Raw genomic sequence first — 26,098 nt, 5'->3', positions numbered from 1 at the left:
CCTCACAAGTTCTAGTTTAGTTTTCTATTCCTCACTTCACATTCATCTTTTATTCCTGATAGCTTACTTTCCTATGTGCAGACCCAGAACAGACATAGACCTAATAGCTTTGTCTAAATTATTCAAACACCTCCCAAAATTGTGTAGCATCACATCACTTACAAAATAATGCCACTTTATTCTTCGCAGTTGCACATTTCTGATCAAATCGTGAGTGATATCATTTGGGAGCTCTCAATTAAATTAACTGTGTGAGGTCAATCCCCTTACACAATTATTCTATACCACTGATAGTAGTTACACATTTCTAATCAAATCCTGACTGATATGGTTGGAAGCCCTCAGTTTCAATTTAAAAAGGCTGGACAAAAATTGGCACTTAGAGCCAGGCTTTTAGTTCGAACAAAAGAATGGTAATCTGTTGCAGTAGTAGAAAACTGGAAATAGTGATGTCTTTGCAAAGACTGAAGCCTAGCTTTGAATAACACTCAATTTGAGATTGTATTGAGGTGATTTACTCCTACTGTGACTGGATTACAGTAAGGAAAATAGAACTTCTCTTGGAGGAAGACAATATCATACAGATCCTCTAATGATCCTACAATGTTTAAATTTGTATTTATTCATGTCAAATTTTATTGGTGAAACTTTTGTTTTATTTTAATTTTATTTTCTTTGAAAATGTCTTAGCTGTTCCTGAGAATTTCTTTTCGTGTGAAATGTAGAATGAACTTTTAGATGGATAATTATATTATGATTATTAATGGAATTTCATTAAAATTTTGTAGATCAATTTATGAATCAAGTGAACTTATATTGTGGATATGCCATCATTATAAGATTATTTATGTCTATGTATTTGGATGTTTATGCTTTTAAAAGTATACTTTATATTTTTATAATAAATATGTTGTAAATATTATATTGAATATCACTATTTGTATAGATTTTGCTATTGTGAAGAGAATTTTGTTACATTTTATAATTGGTTATTTTCCATATATTTAAGATTGCTGATATCTGTGGCAAGTTCTTGTCTTTAGCAAGATGACAGGTAAAAATCATTCTAAGATGGCAAACAAGAAATAAATTCCCTTTTAAAGCCCAAGGATATGTAAGGTTCCACTTACACAGTAAATGAGAACAAAAAATGATTCTCAAACATGGAAGTGGAATATTTTTTCCTGTTAGTTTCGGGCTTTTGGAGGCAGAAAACATAAATAATTACAAATTTCATTTAGGAAAATATGGTATCGAGACATGGATGGTAATATTTTACTTTACTCTCTACTCTTCAGATCACATCTAGTATAAAATGCTCATATCTGAGTGCTATGTTTTGAATGAATATTAGTTATAAGATGTAGCAAGAAACATATTTTAAAAGATAGAAAACATGACTTTTTTATTTGCTTTAATTTACAGCTAGAGTTAGCCATGACAAATACCATCATTTTATTGATAAAAATAAATTAAAGCAAACATCTTAATGATTTGAAATGTATAATTAAAAATAAAATTAAAAAAAAATGAAACTGTGTAACCTGAAGACATAAAGTACTAAAATACATAGCATGCTTCAAATATTTGAGGGAATGTTACTCAGAAAAAGGAATAAATTTATGACACCAGTAAGAGAATTTGGAGGACATAATATGGAGATTTTCTGGCTCACTATATAAAATAATTGTTTTTCTAAAAGTTTGAATTACTCAACACATGACTTAGTTGGTAAGATGCCTATCATAGAATGTATTTTCCTAAACTTCCCATCAACACTTTCCAGAGATTAAACACAAACTTATCTTGTATAGATGATGTTGATGTTACTCTATCATCAATACTTGCCAACTCCCAGCATTACAGAGGACGCTTTCAGTTTGAATTGTAGTTCACAAACTGCTTTTACGATATCCTTAACCAAATCTAGTAGGGAGTCAAGTCTGGATACTACTTTTCTAAATAGCCACAAATTCAAATTTTAAAAAAATTCTTTTTTATTATTCAACAATATGGCAAAGACTTATGCTTCATTTATCATTGTATAAGAAACTATCCCAAAATTTAGTGGCTTAAAAAGATAAGCATTCACTTAGCTCATGATTCTTGCCTGAGCCAGGTTTGTCTGATTTCTTCTGAGCTCTTTAATGTTCTGAAGTCAACTGGTTGGTCGGCTTGAGGCTGACTGGTCTGGGGTGGTCTCACACACATATTAATACATAGCAGTGGCCAGGCTGGTAAGACAGGGATAAGTGGGTCATGCATCTCGCATGTTCCATCAAGCAAGGCCGTGGGCTTATTCACATGGTAGTGGCAGGGTACCAAATGAGAGAAGAGAAACACATAAAATCTCTTAAGGCCTCATGCCAGGCTGGTTCAGTATCACTTCTGCTGCATTGTATATTGTTAAAAGCCAATCACAATGCCAGTCATATATAAGTGGGTTAAGTAGATTCCATCTCATGATGAGATGAGCTGCAATGTCATGTTGCAAAGGGTATGATAAGGAAAAGGGTAAAGATTTGTGGATATTTGCAACTGATCAACCAAAAAATGAGAAAAAGCAAGAGGTACATGTGAATTTAACATGCTGAATACAATGTATCTGTTGGCTCTGCCGTAAGAAATTGGATTTGGTGTTATTTCATAAGTCTATAATTTACACTGGCTTCTATACTCACTAGTATGCTTACTCAATTTCTATGTTATCAAAATAATAAATTAGCTGAAATATGACAACATTAATGTAACTCTGTCTCTTGTTGAATTCAATACTTGGGAATAAACAGGCAAACGGTTGTGAGCCTTCCTCAACTGAAAGCTTATATAAGAGGAAATTTAAATAAACCTGAAAATAAATTGTGTACATGTCTCTATCTATAATGTGACATGATTTGAAAGCTTTTTATCTTTATTCTTATAAAAGTTGAAAAATCACAGTATCACAACCATTGCTATTCTATTGCTGTGGGTTTACTGATACTATTGTCAAGTTAGAGTAAATTATTATTAACATGAAAACTATAAAAAGGTAAGGTCTAAACCTGTTTATTTAAAATTACTGCAAATGAGCAATTCCTTTAAGGAGTAGATTTGATGTGTGTGGATGTTACTTACTTTCTCCATCATGGCATGTGTTTCTAATATACATATTTGGTAGAAATACGTACTTGTATCTGTTTCTATCACTTTATACATCCTGCCAGGGAGTACAGAGCTAAGATTCATACTCAACTGTAGTAACATTTTTTATCACATATTTTAGATATATTTTATTTTCTCAGCTTAAATACTTCATCTTATTTAAGTTAACTTACTTTAAATTTATATTATTGAAGCTATACTCTTGATTTAGGTTTAGTTTATTCAAATCATATCTAGATATTGTAGATGAACTATCAAAGAAAAATAATTACAAATTGTTCTGTCACAGTTTTTGGAATTATTAAAGAAACTTTTCTCAGCCACAATGAGGCAGATTATATATTTTCAATGAGAAATTGTCCCAGAGTTATATTTTAAAAATGAATTGCCTTAGGCAAGGTCTTAACCTCAATTACTTCTATTAGGTGTTTCATGGAATTCATTATACTCAATATTTGTTGAATTTTTTTCTGTATTCCTAACAATTTTTATCAATGCTATAAAAATTTATAGACTAAATGAACTCAAAGCTTTTATCCCTGAAGGCTATTTGAAATACAGCTATTCAGATTTCTGTAATAACTAATCAATATTTTATAGGTTTAAATTGTTAATCGATACATTTATAAATGCCTTCAGATATTTAGTTATAGTGCATTTCTATCAGAGTTACTATAATAGAATCTATCTTTCTTAAACAAATGATTGTTCATAAGTAAATCCTAATCTTTCCCTTTAAAAATTATATTATCTGGTTTCAGGACTTGTTAATATTCAAACTTCTCTCCCATTGTCTTTTCAAATGTCTTCTGACTACGTTAAAACACCTGTATCAGCCTAACAGTATCTCTCACAGAACTCTAACAGAAAGTTGAAAGATTTATTTTGGGGGGAAAAACAGTTTATAAATAATTAAGCTCAGTGATGTTTCTGAAGTTTTGTAAGTGAACTATACTGTCTTCACTAACAACTGAAAATAAATGCTAACACTATTGGAAGAAGAAGTGAAGAATATTTTTGTGGGGAGAAAACATACTTCATAATTTTACATTTGAAAGAAAGTCAGGAAATTTAAATAACTATTCTAAATAAAGCAACTAGTAAGTGGAAAAGTCACCAATTCTGAACTCTCTAATCCCAAAACTTCATAAAATATTTATCCATTCAATACTGTAAACTAAACTGCAGGTACCTTTTTTGTTTTCTCTTTCATACATTGCCTTTAATATTTTTTTAAAATTTCTATTCCAGAATGCAATTCAGGGCACTGCATAGCATTTCATTTTCCTAATTAATTAGTGTGATAATACTATGTGTGACAATGTATGATAGCATCTCAGAATTTCCTTATCTTTTACAAACTTTCCAGTTTTGATGAGTAAGTATAAAAAGTATTTTATAAAATGTTCCTCAATGTGGATTTGTATGATGTATTCTCATAATTACATTGAAGCTATGAATTTTCATGAAAAATATCACAGAGGTGTGTGCTCTTTTCATTACAGACTATCAGGTGATACATGATAGGAACATGACATTAGTGGGGGTAATAAACTTGATTACAGGTTTCTCCATTGTAAAATTACTATTTTTCCTTTTCATTACTCTATTCTATATAAGAGAATCACTGCGTTTTACCCAAATTGCAATGGAAGACTATTAATCTCCATCTCTTAGAGGGAGGTATATTAAACATGCTGTTTTTCGTAAATTTTCACCACTAATTTTAACTTTCTTCAATGAATTTCACTTGTAGCAATTATTAATGTAGTATTCCAACTGGGATTTTCTATTGTGTGGACCTGATTCTTTCTACAAGTATTATTTTGACTCTTTTTTTATTTTTTGGCAAACCAAATTTGTTCCTGATCATTTATTTATTTCATAGTTTATATCAAAATTTGTAGATCTCTGGATTTTATTTTATTCTTTGGTTTGTAATCTGATGTCTCTGTTATTTATTATTAATACATTCCTATCTTGGCCATTGGGAGTTCTTTCAGGTTGGCTCCTATGTCTCTTCAATAGGACTTTATTTTTTTATTATTTTAGCAGTTCTTTAATTTGTTTTATTAAAATACACAGAAGGCGTATCTTGCATTTTCCTTGCCCTGGCCCTAAACCAGGCATTACTCCAAAGAGTTTCAGTTCCTTTTAATGGAGAACAGTATTAGAAACCAAGATCTGAGTGCTTGGTGTACTGAATGCTACTTCACTGTCACTACTTCTAGCACTGCCTGTGACCACCGATAGTGCCTTCTGTCAACTTCAATCAGTTTTTGAGCCCTTCTAGTAAAATTTTATTTTGGTTATTATATTTTTAACTCTAGAACCTCTATTGTTTTTTAGATAAACTTTCTATCTCTTTATTGATAATCTGTATTTGGTGAGATATAGTTGTCATACTTTCGTTTAGCTATTTTAAGCATGGTTTTCTTTAATTTCTTAAGAATTAATATTTATTAATATTTATAGTTAATATTTATTAATATTTATAAAAGCTGATGTAAAGTCTTTGTCTTTTCAGTCCAATATCCAGAACCCCTTACAGACCATTTCTATTGACTCGTTATTTTCCCTCTGTATGGGCCACAATTTCCAGTTTTTTGGCATATCTGCCAATTTTCTTTTAAAATATTTTAGATAATTTATTGTAGAAATTCTGGAATCAGATTTCCCAGTGGTAGTTGTTATTTTTTATTATTGGTATTGTTGCTGTTTGTTTTTCTAGACTAATTCTCTATAGTCTGTATTCTCTGCTATGTGCAGTCACTGATACTTCCATTGGCTTTGTTCTGTCTTGTTCATTATTACTGTTTACTTTTTTAATCCTGACTCCCTACAGTTTGCACTTGGATCTGCAGTCAGTATATCTTAAAATATTTCCTTAAATTCCTTGAGTAAGTAAGTCTTCTACTCTTAAGAGAGAATCTGTGTGTGTCCGTGTGTGTAATCCTGCCTTAAGCTTCCCTACTGCTTGTGCAGCATTTCAGAAGTGAGTAACTGCAGCCCTTTCCAGTCCTTCCTGAACACGTGTGCAGCTGTCTGGATCACCAGAATATCTCAGAATTGTTCATGAGCCCCTATATATTTCTTGTTCTGTTCTTAATTTTTGGCTGTGCTCTTGTTTATCCCAACTAGTATTGTAGCCTTAGGCATCTTTAAGTTAAAAGATTGCAGCTGATTGTTTTCAATGCCTGAGGTGAGAGTTTTTCCTACTGAACTGAGTTCTGAATCAGTTCAAATAACCATAATACCCTGAAAATGAGGCTTTTCCTCAGAATTTCATATGGGATTAAATAGTGGCAATACACTGGTGTTGAGGCTTTCATAGAGCTCCAAAGAGGACTGCCCTTTCTTATATCTATGAGGCTGCTAGTATTTTGAAGCTATTATACCATGTAGCTAGGAGTGGGGCTTAGGAGTAGTACTAAATTAAATTGCCACAAAACCCACTGTTCTTACTGAGATTTAGTACTTTTTCTTGAATAAACAACTTTTCTGGCCGGGCGCGGTGGCTCACGCCTGTAATCCTAGCACTCTGGGAGGCCGAGGTGGGCGGATCGTTTGAGCTCAGGAGTTCGAGACCAGCCTGAGCAAGAGCGAGACCCCACCTCTACTAAAAATAGAAAGAAATTATACAGACAGCTAAAAATATATATAGAAAAAATTAGCCGGGCATGGTGGCGCATGCCTGTAGTCCCAGCTACTCGGGAGGCTGAGACAGGAGGATCGCTTGAGCTCAGGAGTTTGAGGTTGCTGTGAGCTAGGCTGACGCCATGGCACTCACTCTAGCCTGGGCAACAGAGTGAGACTCTGTCTCAAAAAAAAAAAAAACAAAAAAAAAACAACTTTTCTGTTTGTTGTAAACTTTGTGTTAATTTCTAGACTTCAATGTTTGTGAAATTTGTGTTGAATAAATGTTGTACTCTTGGATGAAAAAATTGAATTTTAGCTTCAAATGGATTTCCATTAAAAATCATTATTTCAAGGCTGAAAAATAAAATTTTTCTAGATTTCAACTGTAAGTAAACCCAAGTATAATTTACACACTTAGATGATAATATAGAGAGAAATAGACATCATAGATAGAAATAATGATTTGTATAACCATAGCATTATTTTAAAATGCCACAAAAATTAATATCATGTGATACTGACACAAGAACATGTTTTCATGAATATTCCTAATTTAAATTGGAATACGTTTTCTTCTTAAAATAATCAATATAAATTATCCACAATTCTAATAGATGATTTTTTCTTTCCCCAATGTTTCATAAAAAAATCTTGAGATAAACATAATAGAAGTTAGAATATTTTACTATTGTATATTATGCAACTTTTTCTTAAATTATATTAATTTTTTAATTATATTATATTTCTTTGACACACTATTCTTTAATATAAACACACTATTTGGGAAATTAAACCTGGCGTCATATTCGTTCATTACTAAATAATATTGTTGCTAGATTTCAAGTAATATAATCAATAGTAGGAATGTAAGATTGAAAAACATGAACAAGATCCTTGGCCTCACAGATGTTCTTTTTGGAAGATAGAAATAGATTAAAGAAACTAATATTCAGAATGTAGCACAGGAACAATCAAAATTACCAATATCAACAGAAAGCCAAAAATATAACCTCGTTTGCTTTTAGAACATAGGCAACATCTTCTATAATCATCACCATATTTCTACTTCATTCAGTTCAGAGCAACAATGGGACTTAATGGGTCATAAGAGATAACATTGGCCAGGGGAAGAATTTGTTACTTCTAGTTCCTCATTTTTCACTGGTTATGTAAAGGTCTAACTTCAGAAGACTTCTTTAGAGACAAGAGTTTTAATTTTGATGAAAATTCAAATGGACACTGTGGTGAGTGTTCTAATTAAAATGTTAAGTAGTTGTATAAACTGCAATATAGACAAAGATACTGTCTTGAAAAAAAATTTAAACAGCCTTGCATTTTCCTGGAAAGGATAAAGATGAACAAGGATAACTTAATTACAGAAGTGGTCTATATGGACACTGGAACTAACAGAGTGTGACAAGGTTGAGTAATAAAAAGCTGTTATAAATACCTTCTATACTCATATCTATAAAAAAATAAATATCTTCTAAAAATTTGGGTGAATTATTGAACTTACATGATAACATTTTAGAGAAGAAAGCTAATACTATTTTATTTGAATTATTAATAAAACACACTATGAGACTGATAAAAAACATACATATATCTAAATATAACACACATCTATATATGTGTGTTGTGAATATAAATGTATATTATGTGCATATATGCACATGTATTTATATGCATATATACAGACACATGTATACACGTCTGTTAAACCTATACAAGCACAGATATGATGCATGTATGCACACATACTTTGTTTTGTAAGATTTTTTCTACCATAGTCTTTTTAAGAGTTGCATGAGAATATTATCACTATTTGTTGAAAGTATTATTTATTCTTCTAGGAGTTAGACAATGATGATCACTTGAATGGACTCTGTGCCATGAATTATGCATACTGCATAGCATATACATATGACTTCTTAAGTTCTCTTTTTAGAATAAAATGTAAGTTGGAACTGGATGTAAGATGAATGGTAGTCATGTAAGTCAGCAGTCCTCAATCTTTTTGGCACCAGGGTCCAGTTTCATGGAAGATGATTTTTCCATGGACTAAGGGAAAGATGATTTCAGGATGATTCAAATGCATTACATTTATTGTGCAGTCAGACCTGTCTGCTAATGATTATCTGTATTTGCAGCTGCTGCCCAGCGGTAGCATCACTGCCTCAACTTCACCTCAGATCATCAGGCATTAGATTCTCATAAGGAGCACATAACCTAGATCTCTCACATGCATAGTTTACAGTAGGGTCTGTGCTCCTATGAGAATCTAATGCAGCCACTGCTCTGACAGTAAGCAGAGCTCAGGCAGTGATGCAAGCAATGAGGAGTGGCTGCAAATACAGATGCAAATTTGCGGCTATCTCCTGCTGTGAGGCCCAGTTCCTAAGGGCCGTGGACTGGTACCAGTCTGCAGCCTGGGGTTGGGGACAGCAGATGTAAATAGAAGAGATGAGTCTGTTTCTTCATGGCACAAGATGTGAGAACAATAGTTCTCATATTTAATGTGTGAATGCAGTGACCTCACTTTTTATATTTTATGATTCCAAGAACCCTCTCTTATCTTGCTCATATAATGTGTTTGCTGGAATAATATTACAAAGCTTTTTCTTTTTTTAGGTAATGAAATATTATTAGTCATTTTCTTGCATGATATTACTACTATCTTCTTTGACTATTTTTTTTTTTTTTTTTTTTTGAGACAGAGTTTCACTCTGTTGCCTGGGCTAGAGTGTGGTGGAGTCTGCCTAGCTCACAGCAACCTCAAACTCCTGGGCTCAAGCGATCCTACTGCCTCAGCCTCCCAAGTAGCTGGGACTACAGGTATGCACCACCATGCCCGGCTAATTTTTTCTATATATACATATTTTTTTTTAGCTGTCCAAATCATTTCTTTCCATTTTTAGTAGAGACAGGGTCTCGCTCTTGCTCAGGCTGGTCTCAAACTCCTGACCTCGAGCAATCCTCCCGCCTTGGCCTCCCAGAGTGCTAGAATTACAGGCGTGAGCCACCACACCTGGCCTTCTTTGACTATTTGAAGAATAAAATCTTAGATAATATTTCTAAGAAAAAATGGGGAAGTATTCGCATTTATCTAAAATGGTGAAGTGAATACAATAAAATCAGTTTGGTGAGAAATTCAGTTTGTTATCCCTTTTATATGATGGGTGCTTTATGGTAACAGTTAACACCCAGTACTCTGAAGCCAAACTTGTTCAGTTACTAACTAGCCATCTAATATTGTGGTGACACAGTTTTATGGGTCTCAAATTTGATAAAAATTGTAATAAAAGTAGTGAAAATGGGCATCCTTGTCTTGTTTCAGACTTTAGAGGAAAACTTTCAACTTTTCCCCATTCAGTATGATCTTAGCTGTGGGTTTGTCTCATAAGGCCTTTACTGTGTTGAGGTATGTTCCTTCTATACTCCGTTTGTTGAAGATTTTATCATGAAGGATCACTGAATTTATTGAATATTTTTAAAAGAAATCTATTGAAATTATCATATGGTTTTTGTTCTTGATTATGTTAATGTGGTATATTACATTTATTTATTTTTATATGTTGAACCATCTTTGTATTCCTGGGATGAATTCTACTTGATCATGGTGAATGATCTTTTTAATGTGTTGCTGAATTTGGTGTGCTAGTATTTGTTGAGGATTTTGGCATTTATGTTCATTGGGGATATTGGTATGCAGTTTTCTTTGCTCTTGTTGTGTTTTTGTCTGGTTTAGATATCAATGTAATGCTGGCCTTTTAGAATGAGTGTGAAAGTATTCCCTCCTCTTCCATATTCTGGAATAGTTTGAGTAAAATTGGTATTGGTTTTTTTTAAATGTTGGCAGAATTCAGCAGTGAAGCCATCAGGTCCTGGGCTTTGTTTGATGGGAGATGTTTTGTTACTACTTTGATATTGTTACTCATTATTGGTCTGTTCAGGTTTTCTATTTGTTTATGATTCAGTCTCAGTAAGGTGTATGTGTCCAGGAAATTACTGATTTTTTTCCTAGATTGTTAATTTTTTGGCATATAGTTGTCCATAGTAGTCTCTTACTATCCTTTATATTTCTGTAGAATCAGTTATGTCTTCTTTTTTACCTTTAACTTTTTCTTTTTTTGAGTTTTCTCTCTTTTTTTTTCTTAGTTTAAATCCAGGCATTTACAGCCAACCAATTTTCAACAAAGACACCAAGAACACACAGTCTCTTCAATAAATGGTCCTGAAAAAGCTGGATACCCATATGCAGAAGCATGAAAGTAGAACCCTATCTCCTACCATATATGTAAACAACTCTACTTGGATTAAACGCTTAAATGTAAGATCTGAAACTATGCAACTACAAGAAGAAAACATAAGGGAAAAAGTTCATAAGTTAGACTGAGTGAAGATTTTTTTTGAATAAGATCTCAAAAGCCCAGGCAATAAATGCAAAAGTAGACAAATGTGTTGCATCAAACACAAATTCTTTCTACATAGCAAAGAAAACAATCAATAAAGTGAAGAGACAAAATAGGAAAAATTATTTACAAACTATGCATCTGATAAGTAGTTAATATCTAGAATATATAAGGAACTCAATTCAACAGCAAAAAAACTTCAATTAAAAATGGTCAAAAAGTCTAAATAGACATTTCGCAAAAGAAGACATGCAAATGTCAAAAATCAAAACCACAATGAGATATCACCACATCCCAGTTAGAATGGCTATTAATAAAAAGAGAAAAAAAATACTGGTGAGGATGCAGAGAAAGGGAACTCATACACTATAGATGGGAATGTAAACTGGTGCAGCCACTATGGAAAGTAGTATGGAGGTTCTTTAAAAAGATAAAAATAGAACTACCATATGATCCAACAATTCCATTACTGGGTATGTATCCAAAGGAAATTACATCAGTATGTTGAAGAGACATCTACAAACCCATGTCTATTGCAGCATTACTCAGTCACAATAGCCAAGATATGGAATCAACCTAAATGCCCATCTTCAGATGAACAGATAAAGAAAATGTGGTGTAAACACACACACACACACACACACACACACACACGGAATTCTATTCAGCCATAAACCAAAATAAAATCCTGTCATTTGTGGCAACATGGATGAACTTGGAGGACGTTATGTTAAGTGAAATAGGCCAGGAACAGAAAGGCAAGCATTGCATTATCCCTTTCATATGTAGAATTTTTAAAGGTTCATTCCATAGAAATAGAAGATAAAGTAAGTGGTTACCAGAGACTGGGGAGTGTAGGAGGGAGAGGGACCATGAGAAGTTGGTCAATGGGTACAAAGTTACAATTAGACAAGAAGAATAAGCTTTGATGTTCTATTAAAAAGTTGAGTGACTATAACAAATAACAATGTAGTGCATATTTTTACAAAGCTAGAAGAGAAGATTTTTAATGTTATCACAAAGAAATGATACATATTTAAAGTGATGCATACGGTAATTAGCACAATTTGATCATTATACTATGTATACATGCATTGAAATATCATATTTTGCCCCATAAATAGGTACAGTTATAATATGCCAATTATAAATTAAAAGAACAAATACATAAATTGGAATAAAGAAGTGCCAGCTTTGTAAAACGATTGAGGATTAAATGAATTGATATATACAAATCATTTACAGTTCATGGTACATGGTAAGTATTCAACACATATTAGCTGATACTATTTCCAAGAAGTAAAAAGAAGAGAGCTCTTTTCAATATTGAACATAAAATTTATTCAAATTTAGTTTGTTTTTCAGTGAAAAGTTTTAAGGTGACATTTCCAGTTTGGAAGGGAGTATTTTTGTAAATTGTACTTCCCATGCATAGACAACTAAAGGAGCCAAAGAAAGACACAATTAATCAAAACTAAAGAAATGTAAGCCATATTCCTAATTTGCCTTTTGGATAAACTTCTGTCATGGTGCCAAACTCTGTGGAATATTACCATTTCCATTTTCTCTGTATATAAACTTCCCGAATGTTTGAGTCACAGCTTTTAATGCAGCTTTAGTCTCTTCAGCACTTTGTACCTTCAATCAAAGCTAACTCAAAGGAGTTGACTGTTAGGTTTGAAAGCTCTTTATATATTTCTCAACTAAAAGCAATACAGTTATCTCTGTCTCTTTTCTTCTAGGCAACAGGATTTGCCATGACCCTAATCCATAGTTTCTCATTTATAAAATTATATTTTTTCTTCAATGAGGATACACTTTTATTCTATCGATATGAGTATGCACTTTATTCTTTCATGTTTTTATAGCATTTATGTTTCTGAATTGTCTTTGCTTTGTGCTGCTATAATAAATTTCTGTTCATTATAAATTACTCAAAATGGCTCAGGGTTCTGGAGGCTGAGAGCACAAAGATCAAGGCACTGGCATCTGGGGAAGGTTTTCTTGCTGCATTATGCTAGAGCAGAAGGCAGACTGGCGAGAGAGCCTGAGACAGGCTGGGAAACAGAGGCAAAAAGGGTCTGAACTCAACCTTTTATAAAAACTCCACTCCTGTGATAACAAACCTACTCTCATGATAGCAGCATTAATTCATTCATGAGAGCGGAGCCCTTATCGTCTACTCACCTATTAAAGTACATATTTTAGTATTGTCACAATGTCAATTAAATTTCAACATGAATTTTGGAGGGGACAATCAAACCATTACAACAATGGATATTTATTTTAGAGTCACCTCATCAGGCTTAGCAGAGCTACAACTCAAGTAAACTTGTGGATTAAATCATTTATACTTTATTATTATTTTAAAATTATATATAGTACAGCATATTTCAAAAACAATGCACAAATTGACCATTCTAACATTTAAAAACTGTTGTGTCACCAACACTTTAATATTGTTTTTTATTACAGAAGAAACATATATCAATCTAAATAAAAACATTTCAATGAGACCTCCTCTGCAACTTTTCCACTCCTGGCATCCCAAAAGTAATTTTGGTTCAAGCTGGCTGGTAGCTATGTGGCTGCACCCTCCCCATAGCAACTGCCAAAGCACTCTGCACTGAGAGACTTGGATGCCCCAACGGGAGTGCATTTCCAGCTGGGCCTTTCTTGGAGAGCAAGAGAGAGCCCTTACCCACAAGGATGGTGTGGAGGAGCACAGGAGAGCAGGCGGCTGTAAGTGTGCCCCATCCTCCACCCCCCACCCTGGCTGGAGAACCACCATATTGGAGTGGTAGGAGGCACTGATACTGAATTGGCATAAGTACTGGTTCCCGTGGCAACCAAATGCCTCAGTGCCACAGGCTAAATCAGAGCAGCTGCCCCCCCCATTCATTTGAATAGTGCAACTTGATCTAAGAGTTTCTTGAGCTGCCACGACTCTCCTGGTGGGGGCATCCCCCTGGCAGAAATCTGTACAAATACAGAGGCCCACCTGTCTCACCTTGGGGTCTACTGGTGGAAAAGGAGTGCACAATTGGAGTTCCCCCTATCCATCAGCCTCACACGGAAAGGCACACCAGCAGGTCAGACACACAAACTGTGGGGCAGCTTGAGAGCCTGTCTTCGGCAAAGAGGGAATACATGTGGACTGATCAGAGGTGAAAGTGCCCAGGCTTGTGGATAGGGACAGAAAAAGCCTGGCTAAGGTCATCAGTAATCACACAATTAGGTGCCTCCCCTGAGGAGCAACCCTGTGTGCTTAGAGAGATAGCCCTAAACTTCGTACCAGTGGCTCCCTCTAGCAGCCAGGTAAGCAACCTTTGAACTCCATAGAGGCTCAGCAAAACCCAACACCCGGGCTCTCCAACCCCAGCTACAATCTATCTTGCTCCTCACCCACCTCAGGGGGGAGCTGGGTCCAAGCAACCCATGGGAGCTATAAGGCCATTCCCAAAACTTGGGATATTCATATACACCAACTGGAAGACCAGAGCCTACCATGGGCACAATAGATTACCTCAGAAACTGGCTCCTTCACACAAACTACAATCAATGACAGTGGGAACAACTCTACAACTAAATATGGTGCTTTTCACCTCAAGCTACTAGGGAGCAGCTGCTTTGTACCCACAAGTACAATCCACCAGCTTGGATGTTAGGCTAGGGGACCAAATGCACTACACTCCATTGGGAAGAGGTGAAGATAACAGGTCAGAGGTAACCCAAGAGGTTCATCAAACCTACTAAAATACTCCAAAGGCAATTCAGGACCAGCATTCCTCTCCTAGCCACGGTTAGGGAACAATCTTTGGGGACTTGGAGATAGAGCCATAAACCAGCCCTAGCACCCCCAGCTCTCAACCAAGAGGCCAGATGAGAAGAAATCAATTAAAAAGCTCTGGCAACATGAAAAATTAAAGCAAAAAGGTGCCCCCCAAAAGAAATCAATAGGTCTTCAGCAATGGATACTGAACTAAATCAAACAGTTAAAATGACAGATGAAGAATTTTGAACATGGATTGTAAGAAAGCTCAATGAAATACAAGAGAAAATAGAAATCCAATACCAAGAAACCACAAAAACAATGCAGGAAATAAATGAAAAATTCTCTAAAAAATATTGAAGTATTAAAGAAAAACCAAAAAGAAATTCTGGAAATGAAAAATACATTCATGGAATTACAAAACACTGTGGAAAGCCTTAAGAATAGGACGGATCACACAGAAGAAAGAATCTCAGAGCTTGAAGATAACATCTATGAGCCAAACAAATCAGCCAAAGAGAAAAAATACAGAAACAAGAGGCATGAACAAAGCATGCAAGAAATGTGGGATTATGTAAAGAGGCCAAACATAAGAATATTAGGCATCCCTGAGGGAGAAAAAGAAAATACACAAGGCTTGCATACTATACTTGAGGGAATAATTGAAGAAAACTTCCCTGGCCTAGCTAGAAATCTAGATATCCAAGCACAAGAAGCACACAGAACTTCTGGGAGACTCAACGTGAAAAAGCAATCACCATGTCACTTAATTATTAGGCTGGCCAAAGTAAACATGAAAGAGGCACTTGTACAAGCAGTAATACAAAAACAGCAAGGAACCTGTAAAGGAAAACCCATCAGACTAACTGCATACTTCTCAGTGGAAACCTTAACAGCCAGAAGGGACTAGGGACCCATCCTCAGTCTTCTAAAACAGAATAATGACCAGCTTACAATTCTGTATTGTGCAAAACTAAGCTTCTTGTGTGAGGGAGAAATAAAGACTTTTCCAGCAAGCAATCCCTAAGGCAATTTGCAAAAACCAGACCTGCCCTGCAGGAAGTACTCAGGGCTGCATTATACACTGACCAGCACAATACACACCGACCAGTGTAAAAATACCCAAAAGCTAAAGTCCAGAACACAGATTCCACAATGGCTCAAAGATTAAACAAAACATTAAGGGTCTACCTAACAGGATGAACAGAAATCTAACCCAAATATCAATTCTCTCAAAAATGTGAATGGCCTGAATGGCTTGAACTGCCCACTAAAGAGGCATAGGCTAGCTGAATGGATAAGAGAATACAAGCCAAGTAGCTGCTATCTCCAGGAAATGCATCTAACCCACAATTCAGACTCAAGGTGAAGGGATGGAAAACAATATTCCAGGCAAATGAAAACTAAAAGAAAGCTGGTGTAGCCATTCTCATATTGGATAACATAAACTCTAATTCAACAAAAGTAAAGAAAGACAAAGACAGTCACTATATATTGGTGGAGGGAAAAATTCAACAAGAGGACTTAACAATCCTAAATATTTATGCACCTAACACAGAAGGGCCCAGATACATAAAGCAAATCCTGCTTGATTTAAACAAAATAATAAACAGCAACACTATAATAGCCAGTATGTGTGTTACACTTCAATTACCCCACTGACAGAACTGAAGAGATCCTCCAAACAGAAAATAAGCAAAGAAAAAAATGGACTTAAACAGAACACTAGAACAAATAGGCCTAACAGACATCTACAGAGGATTCCACCCAAGTAACACCGAATAAACATTCTTCTCTTCAGCTCATGGAACTTTCTCTAAAATTGATCACATCCTAGGCCAAAAAGCAGATCTCAACAAATGAAAAAAAAAAAAATGGAAATTATACCATGTACCATGTATCTTCTCAGACCACAGTGGAGTAAAATTTGAAATCAATTCCAACAAAAACTCTCATCTCTACAAAAAGTCATGAAAATTAAACCACCTATTACTGAATGATTGTTGGGTCAAGGAGGCAATACAAATGAAAATCAAAAGATTCTTTGAACTAGATGATGATGGGGACAAAAATTATCAAAATTTGTGTGATATAGCAAAAGCAGTCCTAGGAGGAAAACACATAGCCTTAAACACCCACATCAAAAACCAGAAAGATTACAAATTAACAATCTAATGAATTGTCTGAAGGAACTGGAAAAGAAAGAGCAAACCAATCCCAAACCCAGCAGAAAAAAAGACATAACCAAGATCAGAGTAGATCTAAATGAAATCAAGAATAAAAGAACTATACAGAAGCTTAATGGGACAAGAAGTTGCTTCTTGAAAAGATAAACAAAATTGACAGACCCCTTGCTAGATTGACCAGAAGCAGAAAGGAATGGACTTGAATAAGCTCAATTAGAAATTAAAAAGAAGTCACAACAGATATCTTGAAACTACACAACATCATCTTTGAATACTATAAAAATCTCTATGCCTCAAAACCTGAAAATGTGGAGGAAATGAGCAAATTCTTCGAAACACACAATCTCCCTAGGCTAAAGCTGGAAGAAATAGAATTCCTGAACAGACATATACCAAACACCAAAACTGAAGCAGCTGTTAAAAAAATCTTTCAACAAAAAAAGTCCTGGATCAGATGAGTTCACATCTGAATTTTACCAAACCTACAAAGAAGAACGGGAACATGTACTGCAGAAATTATTCCATAGCACTGAGAAGGAAGGAATCCTCCCCAGTTCATTTTAGTAAGCAATATCACTTTGATACAAAAGCCAGATACCCTTATGAATTTAGATGCAAAGATTCTCAATAAAATCTTAGCAAACTGAATTCAACTGCACATCAAAAAAAAAATATATCATCATGACTGGGTGGGCTTCATCCCAAAGATACAAAGATGATTTAATATACACAAATCTATAAATGTAATATACCATATAAATAAAAGCAGAAATAAAGACTATATGATCCTCTAAAGACACAGAAAAAGCTTTTGAAAAAATTCAGCACATCTTCATGATAAGAACTGTTAAAAAAAATAGGCATAGATGGCATTTAGCTCAAAATGATCAAAGCTATATACAACAAACCCATAGCCAACATCATACTGAATGGAAAAAAATTGAAAGCATTCCTGCTGAGAACTGGAACCAGGCAAGGTTGCCCACTACCACCACTTCTATTCAACATAGCACTGGAAGTCCTAGCCAGAGCAATCCAATCAGACAAGAGAAGGAAATCAAATGTATCCAAATGGGGAATGAAGAGGTCAAACTATTGCTCTTTGCTGATGATATCATCTTATATCCAGAAAACTGCAAAGATTTAACCAAGAGACTCCTGGAATTGACAAGTTCAGCAAAATCTCAGGTTACAAAATCAATGTACACAAATCAGTAGTTTTCATATATGCCAACAACAGTCAAGCTAAGAATCAAATCAAAGATTTAATACTTTTCACAATGTGGCAAAGAAAATAAAATGCCTAGTAATATATTTAAGAAAGAAGGTGAAAGACCTCTATAGGGAGAGCTACAAAACCCTGAGGAAAGTCATTGCAGAGGATGTAAACATATGGAAAGACATATGCTCATGGATGGACAGAATCAACATTGTTAAAACGTCTATACCACACTAAGTGATTTACAGGTTCAATGCAATCCCCATTAAAATACCAAAGTCATTTTTTGCAGATCTAGAAAAAATACTTCTATGCTTTGTGTGCAACTAGAAAAGATTTTGAATGGGCAATGAGACCTATGTAATAAGAAAAGTCAGGAGGCATCACTTTCCAAACTTCAAGCTATGCTACAAGGCCATAGTTATCATCTTTTTAAAATAATTTCAAAAAATAATTTATATGTTCAAGCTAACATTATATACTGTATAAGCAATCTGACCAGTCATAATTAAATAACAAATATGAGCAATCTAATTGTCATAGACTAAACTATTAGTAATTATAAAAATTAAAGCAAAATATTTGGTTTTATTTCCTATTTTATTTATTTTTTGTTATTTACACCATTCTAGTACTTGGAAAAAAATTAAGAGACACTTAATCCATATAAAACTTACATTGAATTAATTGGCATGAGATTACTATTTTTGAATATACATATATACATACACACACACACATATATATATATATCTGTAAAATTTTCAGGATAATTATCACACAAATACGTACCACAATTTAACTGATAGCTCTGGTGTGTCACTGCCAGAGAGTGAATGTGCCATGAGATCTTATACCTTATGTAACGAAAAAAATGTGCATTTTTAGAGAAAACAAAACACAATTAATCGTAAAATGTGCAACAGATGGTGGAACTTATAATCATTCTATCAGACTAATAGTATACTGTCTGCATTTTGGAATTTGCTTTTCCCAAAAGATGATGTTGGGTTAATGCCATATTGACAGCTGGTAACTTTCCTAATGTAGTTAGTTTGATATACCTCATCTATTAAATTCTGTACATTTTCCAAAATAACAGATGACAAGTGCAATTGACCACCTGGGAAAAGGCAATTTCAATAGAAAGGGAAAAATTGATCTTCTCTTTTGGTAATTGTAGAGTGCTATTTTTTCTGTTTAGAGTGACATTATTATCCACCATGATATTATTTACTTTTTAAAGTACACATTTCTAAACACAGACAATGATTAAGAGTAATCTATGGACAGATAACAGATGCTTTACCTATCATGAATGTTAAAAATATAAACATGATTTGTAAAATATCAGTTCAGATGAGCATTTACAATATAGGTTTTACAGATGCTACATTGAAATATCAATTACATAACTAATTTCCCTAATATAAACAGAAAACACATCTCACAGACAGATGAATGGTCTATTATCATATGCATAGATCTTATTAATCATTGAAGAAAGTAAAGCTAGTTTTTTAAAACATTTAAAATTTGATGCTTTTAGATTGAATACAATATATTACGAAGTTTCTTTGGCTTCAATAAGGCAAGAAATAATAGATAATTAAGACAAGGGAATGATAGACTTTAATGGCATGAAAAGCATATGATGTAAAACTACAGTTTTAACTTGAATATATTGCTGAGGACTGTACATCTCTCTAATCAGAACTCTATATAATTGCATAGCTATTCATAAGAATCTTCTGTATTTGAGAATTTGTCAAATGTAAAGGCCTAGTACAATATTCTTACATGATCTACATATAATATCATAACATTATTTCTCCTCTAATTTTTCAAAAATAGGCAAAATGTATCTTAATCTAAAATAAATTGCAAAATTTATTGCAAATATTATATATTAATTATGCAGCAACATCACTGAACCAAAATATTTGAGCTTTATGTTGTTATCACTTCTCAGAATTTTATTACTTATGTCATATAAAATATAAAAGGAAATGACAATCAACTATGGATACTTATATTCAATACAAGAAATAATTGTTTATACAAGAATATAATATTTTGGCCGGGCGCGGTGGCTCACGCCTATAATCCTAGCACTCTGGGAGGCCGAGGCGGGTGGATAGCTCAAGGTCAGGAGTTCAAGACCAGCCTGAGCAAGAGCGAGACCCCGTCTCTACTAAAAATAGAAAGAAATTATCTGGCCAACTAAAATATATATAGAAAAAATTAGCCGGGCATGGTGGCGCATGCCTGTAGTCCCAGCTACTCAGGAGGCTGAGGCGGTAGGATCGCTTAAGCCCAGGAGTTTGAGGTTGCTGTGAGCTAGGCTGACGCCACGGCACTCACTCTAGCCCGGGCAACAAAGCGAGACTCTGTCTCAAAAAAAAAAAAAAAGAATATAATATTTTTTCACATTTTTCAATTGAGTAGATATAATCAAAATGCAAATAAAAACTCAGATATATTATACAATTTTCAATCCCTCCAACTAAGCATTTCTTCAATGTTTGAAATTCTATTTAAATATAAAACTTATTTTATTTTGTGGTAATAATATAAATCTAATATTGATTTTAAGGAGGTTAAGAAGGCTAACTAAATTTAAGTTTACAACTATTTTTTTATCACCTTTACAAAATTTTTAAGTAAAATGTTATCATATGTTTACTGCAATCATCATAGTATATCACAATTCAATAAATGATTTGGTTAATAACTAAATTAGTTTACATTAAATTTTTAATTATTTCTTGTACATCATAATGCAATGTACATCATAACAATATTTAAGAACCTGTGAAATTCAGAAATCATGAAGTTTAAATAATTATACAACATATACAATGAAAAGTAAGAAAACACAAGAATAGCAAAATAAAATAAATGAATACTGCTGCATCTCAGAATAGATGTGGTTATCTAAATGAATTATTATGAATTATCATAACCTTATTATTCCACATAAGCCTCTATAGAAATGAGAAAGCATGACTTTAAAATGAAATTATATTATCACTTAAAAAAGTGTGAGAGGTATCATTTTTATTTATAAAAATCTATCTTTACATTTAGAGTTTAAATAATTCATCATTTTAGAAGGCACTGAAAAGAGTTCCATTTTTGGCATTAAGGAGTAAGTAAACCTACTAGAATCTATATTCCCCACAAATTAAAACTAAAAACTCTACGCAATATGCAATAAAGTAACTACTGAAGAATTCTGAAGAATAAATAAAATATTTAAATAGTGGAAGAGTGTCAAGACTTGAAGAAATGACCAAACATGAGTTTCCCATTTTTCCACTAAGGGCAGTATCTAGTCTCAGAGTAGTAAGAAAAAGCAGATGACTAAAATGGATAAAAATTCACTTTTTTCTGGCCAGGAAAACATAAACAAGTCATCAATAGGACAGAGAGTTTGGGGAAAAAACACAGAAAGGAAAGAGTATTTGTGCAGGACCCAAAGCAGCATAACAAATGCTTTGTGACCTGAACTGAAAATTAAATTGGCTCAACTAGTAGATTAATCCCTGAGTAGCGCATATATAGAATTGATTCAAAGTAGATTTAATAATAGATTTTATGCTTAAAACATAATTCATTTTTAGACTAACCACTGAGTGAAACATGTACAAAAGAGACAACAAGCAGCACAGCAAAAACTTCAAAAACTGAACTGAGATTGGAACTGCCACCCAGGGAAAAAGAGTCATTGAAGTCAATAAGTAACCAGGTTGATTGATGCTGAAACATTCCAGCACAGAAACAAAAAAGGATTGCAACAAGATTAGATTGGAATCTCTTTGACATAACATTCAGAATATTCAAGATGTAATACTAAATTACTTGTAATACAAAGAATCCAGCAAATATACTAATTCCCCCCCAAAAAAGGTAGCACATGGAAGCCCCCAGATGATTGAGATGTTAGAATTATTAGAAAAATACTTTAAACCAGCTATTAGACTAAACCCCATTATATAAATGTAAATGTTCTTGAAATATGAATTGAAAGAGAAAAATCAAATTATTTTTCTCTCAGGGAGAAAAAAATATATATGTATATATACATATATAAAAATTTGCATGATATAGAATGGAAAAATATAATATCAAAAATAAAATCTCTTCAGATGAACTCAAACTGAATGAAAAGGATGGAGGAAACAATTAGAGAAATTTAAAATGGGTAAATAAAACTTTATAACTTGAAATAGAGAGATAGAGGAAAAACAGTAAAATTAAGTGAACAGAACCTCAATCATTTTTAAGTTAATATAGAAATTTTATGTAATAGAGTTTAAAAATAAGAAAATAGAATAGAGCATTAAAATATACTTGAAGAAGCAATGGTCAAAAACACCCCCATTTGATGAAAATATAAATTTATAGACTCAAGAAGTTCATCAAACTCCAATAAAGGTAAACTCAAAGAAAGCCATACCTAGATACACCTGGCTGAAAACTAATAATAAAGAAAAAATTAAAAATAAACCAGAGGGAAATAATACATGTATATGTATGAGAATGACAATTCAAGTGATTTCCAATTTCTCATCAGAAAAAATTTTAGGTTAGAAAGAGTGAAACGTCTTTAATGTCCATAAAGAAAATAGCTGTGAATCTAAAATTTTATGTTTAGGAAAATTATTCTTCACAAATAAAAGTTTAAGAAAATTTCAGATGAAAGAAAACTAAGAAAATTTGTTGCCTGCAGACTAACTTTACAAGAAATCTTAAAGAATGTGCTGCAGTCTGAAGAAAAATGATAACTGAGGAAAAGTTGGACTTCTGGAAAGAAGAAAACATAGTAGAAATAGAAAAAATGATACAAATAAGGAAGAAAATCCTCTTAAATCCTTAAAATATTTATAACTTAGAAAAAATAGAACACTGTAGTATCTTTTAAGTGTGTGATATTTAGGTGGATGTACATAAATCTGACTACTACAACAAATCTTTCTGTGAGGAAGTAAAGAAACATTGCAAGGCTTCCACACATTACTTGGCAAAGTGATAATTTGAAGTAGATTGAGAAAGTTTAGTTGTTTATATTATAGTCCTTAAATGCTAAAAATAAAGAAAGATAGAAACAATAAAATGAAAGAATAAAAACATTCAAATAATACAAAAGAACATATGACTGAGGTAACAAACAACTAAAGAGAGATGAGACAAACAAAAAGCAAATAACTAGATGGTAATCCTAAGAACGCTTGTGACAATTTCATGGCCAAGGAAGTCTTTTTCAATAAATGATGTTGGAACAATTGGATAGTCACAAGTAGAATAATGAACTTAGACCCATACATCATTCATATTCAAAAATTAACTTAAAATGGATCAAAATCCTAAGTATAAAAGATCAAACTATAAAGGCCTTAGAAGAAAGCATAGAATACATCTTATTGAACTTTGTTTAGATGATATTTTGTTTTGTTTTCTTTAGATATCATACCAAAGGCACAAGCAGCTTATATAAATTTGGATTCTATCAAATTATTTAAAAAAATATTTTTTTTGCTGCACAGTGTCTTATCAAGAAAGGGAAAAGACAATGGAATAAAATATTTTCAAAGCATATATCTGATAAGGTTTGAATATTCATATTATATAGGTCATTATTATACCTTATCAATTAAAAGACAATTAACTCAATTAAAAGTAGGCAAAGGGCTTGCATGCATATTTCTCCAAAGAGGATATACAAATGGCCAATATGTACATGAAGAGATGCTCAACATCATTAGTCACTACGGAATGCATATCAAAATCACAATGAGATAACACTTCACATACTAGGATGGCTGTCACCAAAATACAGGCAAAAACAAATTTTTGCAGGGTTGAATATAAATTGAAATGTTCATATATTATTGGTGGAAATGTGAAATGATGCAGTCACTTTGGAAAACAGTTAAACATAAAGTTACCCAGCAATTCCACTCCTAGATATACAAACAAGAAAATAGGAAGTATATGCTCACATAAAAACTTGTACCTGAATTTTCCTAGCATCCTTATGGACACTAGTTAAAAAGTAAAATTGAAAAGTAAAGAGAAAAAAAGAAGAGGCTAAAAAATGGAATGAAATATTCAAAAATTATGAGATAACTAAGAGGTATAACTTATGTATAATGGAAATACCACAAGGTGAAGAACGAGAGAAAGAAATGGAAGCAATATTTAAAGTGGTAATGACTGATAATTTCTGATAATTTTCCCAATTTAATATAAGACAACAAAGCACAGATCTAAGAAGCTCAGAAATCACTAAGCAGGATATATACCCCCACCTTCTGCCAAAGAAAAGAAATGAAAAAAGAAAAAAAAAAAAAAAGATGGTGTATCTAAGCCTATGGTATTCAAACTTCAGAAAATCAAAAATAAAGAAAAATCTTGAAAGAAGCTTGTGTGACACATTACCTACAGAGGAACAAAGATAAAAAGTACAGCTAATTTCTCAGGGACCATACAAATAAGAAGAGAGTAGAGTAAAATATTTGAAGTGTTGAGAGAACAAAACCACCAACCTAGAAGTCTGTATCCTGCAAAACTATCCTTCAAAAGTGAAGGAAAAGACTTTCTGAAATTGAGGGAACTTGTTGCCAGGAGACCTGTCTTGTAAGAAATGTTAAAAGAAGTTCCGCAGAGAGAAATAAAATGATATAGGTAAGAAACATGGATGTAAATAAAGAAAGGAAGAGTATCAGTAATGAATAGGAAAAATAAATACTTTTATATTTTTGTTTGAAATTAATCTAACATGAGTTTGTTCAAAATAATAAGAGCAACAATGTATTAAGTTATATATGCATATCCAGGTCTATAACTTTTTGTCTATCTACTTAGGTATTCTTATGTGTAAGTAAACTGAATGGCAACAGTGATATAAGGGACAAGGGGTGGGGAATTAGGAATATTGAGTTATTATAAGGTACATGAACTAATTGTGAATTGTTATAGTGTTACCTGATAGTCGACTTGGACTAGTTGTGAATGTACAGTGTAAATTCTATGGCATCAACTAAAAAATAGTAAAAAAAAAAAAAAAAAAAGTATAATTGATATTCCAAGAAAGGAGAGAAAAGAAATCATGTAAAATGCTCAATGAAAATCCAGGACAGAAAATGTGGGCAAGACAAAATAAGAACAAAAACAAAAAACAAGGGCAACAAATAGAAAACAGTAAAAACTATGACTGATGACACCTTAAATATCAATGATCTACATGAACTAGTTTTTATATAATTTTATGATTATATAATTTTATGCTTTCATATTAAAATTTCAGACAGAGCACACTTCAGAGCAAGGAAAGTTAACAGGGATAGGTGGAGCATTATATAATGATAAAGAGATCAATTATTTAAGACATGACAATCCTTAATGTGTATATATCTGCCAATAAAGCATCAGAATTTTTGAGGTAAAAACCGATAGAATTGCAAAGAAAAATAGATGAACCTATTATTATAGTTGGAAACTTCAACATCCCTATTCCAGAACCAGACAGACCTAGCAGGCAGAAAACCAGTAAGGTCATTGTTCGACTCAACACCACTATCAACCAAATGGATATAATTGATATCTATTGACAACTTTATCCAACAGCAGCAGGATATATATCAGGATACACACTCTTTTCAAGATTATGTGGAACATTCACCAAGATAGTCCATATTCCGGGCCATAAACAGCACATCTT

This window comes from Eulemur rufifrons, chromosome 15, assembly GCF_041146395.1.
Source record: "Eulemur rufifrons isolate Redbay chromosome 15, OSU_ERuf_1, whole genome shotgun sequence".
Classification (NCBI taxonomy): domain Eukaryota; kingdom Metazoa; phylum Chordata; class Mammalia; order Primates; family Lemuridae; genus Eulemur; species Eulemur rufifrons.
Note: the sequence above shows the minus strand (reverse complement) of the source record.